Below are 4,807 nucleotides of genomic sequence, written 5' to 3' on the forward strand. Positions count from 1 at the left end.
GATAACCAGGCATAGAGGGGCCCTGCCTCTAGCCAGGTAGAGGTCAGGGAAAACCGCGTTTTTTGGACTGTGTGGATTCGTTGGCCTGGTACATCAGAACCACAAAAATATGATGCCTTGGTTGACACTGGTGCGCAGTGTACAATAATTCCATCGCAGCATGTGGGGCTAGAATCTGTTTCTATTTCTGGTGTAACAGGTGGATCACAAAATTTAACCTTGGTGGAAGCTGAGGTGAGCCTGACTGGAACTGAGTGGAAGAAACATCTCATTGTGACTGGCCCAGAGGCCCCGTGCATTTTGGGCATAGATTTCCTCCGGAACGGGTATTTTAGAGACCCAAAGGGACTCAAGTGGGCTTTTGGAATAGCTGCTGTGGAGACAGAGGGCATTAAGCAATTGAACACTTTGCCTGGGTTATCAGAGAACCCGTCTGCAGTCGGCCTTCTGAAGGTGGAAGAACAAAGAGTACCAATTGCTACCTCGACAGTGCATCGCCGACAGTACCGGACAACTCGAGATGCTGTGATTCCCATCCACAAGATGATCCGTGAGCTGGAGAGCCAAGGGGTGGTCAGCAAGACCCACTCGCCCTTCAATAGTCCCATTTGGCCTGTGCGCAAATCTGAAGGAGAATGGAGATTGACTGTGGACTATCGTGCCTTAAATGAAGTGACTCCACCACTGAGTGCTGCTGTGCCGGACATGTTGGAGCTCCAGTATGAGCTAGAGTCCAAAGCAGCGAAGTGGTATGCCACCATTGACATTGCCAATGCATTTTTCTCCATTCCTCTGGCAGCAGAGTGCAGGCCTCAGTTTGCCTTCACCTGGAGGGGTGTGCAATACACCTGGAACCGACTGCCCCAGGGGTGGAAGCACAGCCCCACCATCTGCCATGGGCTGATCCAGATTGCACTAGAAAAGGGTGAGGCTCCAGAACATCTGCAGTACATTGACGACATCATTGTGTGGGGGAACACTGCAGCAGAAGTTTTTGAGAAAGGAGAGAAAGTTATCCAGATTCTCCTGGAAGCTGGTTTCGCCATCAAGAAGAGCAAAGTCAAGGGACCTGCCCGAGAGATCCAGTTCCTGGGAGTAAAGTGGCAAGATGGACGGCGTCAGATTCCCGCTGAGGTCATCAATAAGATCACTGCAATGTCTCCACCAACCAACAAGAAGGAAACACAAGCTTTCCTAGGCGCCATAGGTTTCTGGAGGATGCACATTCCTGAGTACAGCCAGATTGTGAGTCCTCTCTACCTGGTTACCCGCAAGAAGAACGATTTCCATTGGGGCCCCGAACAGCAACAAGCCTTTGCCCAGATCAAGCAGGAAATCGCTCATGCAGTAGCCCTTGGCCCAGTCAGGACAGGACCCGAAGTGAAGAACGTGCTCTACTCTGCAGCCGGGAACAATGGCCTGTCTTGGAGCCTCTGGCAGAAGGTGTCTGGTGAGACTCGAGGTCGACCACTGGGATTCTGGAGCCGGAGCTACAGAGGATCTGAAGCCAACTACACCCCAACAGAGAAGGAAATCTTGGCGGCCTATGAAGGAATCCAAGCCGCCTCAGAGGTAATTGGCACTGAGGCACAACTCCTCCTGGCACCCCGACTACCGGTGCTGGGATGGATGTTCAAAGCAGAGGTTCCCTCTACCCACCACGCCACCAATGCCACATGGAGCAAATGGATTGCTCTCATCACACAGCGCGCCCGTATTGGAAAACTGAATCGCCCTGGGATTTTGGAAATAATCACAAACTGGCCAGAAGGTGAAAACTTTGGTCTCGCTGATGAAGAAGAACAAGTGACACGTGCTGAAGAAGCTCCACCATACAACCAACTGCCATCAGAAGACACACGCTACGCTCTTTTCACCGACGGTTCTTGTCGCATCGTAGGGATGAAACGAAAGTGGAAAGCAGCCGTATGGAGTCCCACACGACGGGTTGCAGAAGCTACTGAAGGAGAAGGTGGATCAAGCCAACTCGCTGAACTCAAAGCTGTTCAACTAGCCCTGGACATTGCTGAAAGAGAGAAGTGGCCAAAGCTCTACCTCTACACCGATTCATGGATGGTAGCCAATGCTCTGTGGGGGTGGCTAGAAAAGTGGAAAAAAGCTAATTGGCAGCGTAGGGGAAAACCAATCTGGGCTGCTGAAGAGTGGAAAGACATCGCTGCCCGAGTAAGAAAGCTGGTTGTGAAAGTCCGCCATGTAGATGCCCATGTCCCCAAGAGTAGGGCTAATGAAGAACACCAAAACAACAAGCAGGTAGATCAGGCTGCAAAGATAGAAGTGTCACAGGTAGATTTGGACTGGAAACACAAGGGAGAGTTGTTCCTAGCTCGATGGGCTCATGATGCCTCAGGCCATCAGGGCAGAGATGCCACCTATAAGTGGGCACGAGACCGAGGGGTGGATCTAACCATGGACAGTATCTCCCAGGTGATCCATGACTGTGAGACATGCGCTGCGATCAAGCAGGCCAAGCGGGTGAAGCCCCTGTGGTATGGTGGGCGGTGGTCCAAATACAAGTATGGGGAGGCCTGGCAGATTGATTACATCACACTGCCTCAAACACGCCAAGGCAAGCGCCATGTGCTCACAATGGTAGAAGCCACCACTGGATGGTTGGAGACCTACCCTGTGCCTCACGCTACGGCCCGGAACACCATCCTGGGCCTCGAAAAGCAAGTCCTTTGGAGGCATGGTACCCCTGAGAGAATTGAATCTGACAATGGGACTCATTTTAAGAACAGCCTTATTAACACCTGGGCTAGAGAACATGGCATTGAGTGGGTGTACCACATCCCTTACCATGCACCAGCTGCAGGCAAAGTGGAACGGTGCAATGGATTGTTGAAAACCACTTTGAAGGCACTAGGTGGGGGAACTTTCAAAAATTGGGAACAGCATCTAGCAAAGGCCACCTGGTTAGTTAACACCCGAGGTTCCACCAATAGAGCTGGTCCAGCCCAATCTGAATCCCTGCATACAACAGATGGAGATAAGGTCCCAGTAGTGCATGTCAGAGGTCTGTTAGGAAAGCCTGTGTGGATAAATTCTGCCTCGAGTACAGACAAACCCATCCGTGGGGTTGTCTTTGCCCAGGGACCTGGTTGCACATGGTGGGTAATGCAGAAAGACGGAACAACACGTTGTGTACCACAGGGAGATCTGATTGTTGTGTGAAAACCACCTGTAGTGTGAAATGCTTGTATACCCCTGCTTGCTGATTGTCACTGTCACTGTTTGTATATAGTTGTGTATATATATATATATAAATGTGTGTGCAGAATTAAAATATCTTAGTTTGGACATTGAGCCACCAATATGGGATAAGGGGTGGAATGTCTTGGGGTGACCTTATGATGTGTATCCCATATCGCTGCCTATGCCCAGAAATTAATTTCTGTGTCTTTCTATGCCTCTAAACTGAGCAAAACTTTTTCAGGGCAGTTTGCAGTTTGTTCAAGGTCACACAGAGATAGCAGGTTGGTTTTTTTTTCCCAGCTGCGGCAGGGGAGCGAGGAAGCACCCAGCTTGCTTTCTTTTTTTTCCAGTCAGCTTTTGGCCAGTTTTTTTTTTTCAGCTTCTTGTTCTCTGGAGAGAGAGACTGAGAGTTTGGACTTTGTTTTTCCTTCTCTGGAATTCCGGATTTTCTCCCTTTTCTACTGGACTGCTTTTCAACCTCAGAGCACATCGGGAGGACTTTCCACCGGGCACAGAGGGCCTGGCCCTGGCCCAAGCCCCAGCGCCGAGGAGACCAAAGGGAGGACTCTTAACACTTTCCCAGGTTTTTCCTCCACAGTGAAACATTTTATTATTTAGCCTTATTTTCCTTTTCCCGTGTGTTTGGTAAATAAATAGTTTTATCTCCTTCACTTTCCTTCGAGGAAAATTTATTTTTTCCCGAACCTGGGGGGGGGAAGGGGTAGTTGTGCCTTCTCTCAGAGGATATATTTCTAAATTTGGCCAAACTGGAACACAGGGCAGTGCCCTGGGCCAGTTCTTGGGTGAAATCCCACACATCCTCAAGCTCTCCTGCTCACACTGCCACCTCAGGGAACTCGGGCTTGTTGTGTTTTCCATCTGTTTAACTTTTGGTTCATTTGTGTTCCTTCTTTTCTCCTATGTGCAGATCTTCAGGGCTGTGCTGAGGATCCCCTCTGAGCAGGGATGGCACAAAACCTTTTGCACGTGCCTCCCTCACCTGGCCATGGTCTCCCTGTTCCTCAGCACTGGCTTTGTTGCCTGCTTGAAGCCCCCCTCCAGGTCCTCCCCATCCGTGGACCTGGCACTGCCAGTTCTGTACTCAGTGCTGCCTCCAGCCCTGAAGTCCCTCATCTACAGCCTGAGGAACCAGGAGCTCAAGGATGCCCTGAGGAAAATGATGACTGGATGCTTTCCAGAAGCAAAAACCTGCCTGTTTTCAGCTCCATAGGCTAAAGTGTAATCATTAGAGGCCCAGCCTGCCTTCTCAGGTTGTTTTGGTGGTGGTGCTTTGGGGGCTTTTTTTCTTTTCCTATGTTAATGTTGTACCCAAAAGATTTTGTTATGCATCTTATTCCCTGTTTACAGGCTGAATGGGACTGTTGACAGGGACTGTGTCAATGAGGAGTCTGCTCTGTGTGTATTCACATGAAAGAAAGGACCCATCAGCAAGGTCTTTGTTCAAGATCCTTTGGTTGAGTCCATCCCTGAAGCTGGAGGGCAGGACCAGTTTTGCAGGCGTGGGGCAGGCAAGAGTCCCAGCAGAGCAGCACAGCCAGGGAGCAGCAGAGCTTGGTCTTTTCAGAGCTCCTCT

This window comes from Aphelocoma coerulescens, unplaced genomic scaffold (genome assembly GCF_041296385.1).
Source record: "Aphelocoma coerulescens isolate FSJ_1873_10779 unplaced genomic scaffold, UR_Acoe_1.0 HiC_scaffold_60, whole genome shotgun sequence".
NCBI lineage: Eukaryota > Metazoa > Chordata > Aves > Passeriformes > Corvidae > Aphelocoma > Aphelocoma coerulescens.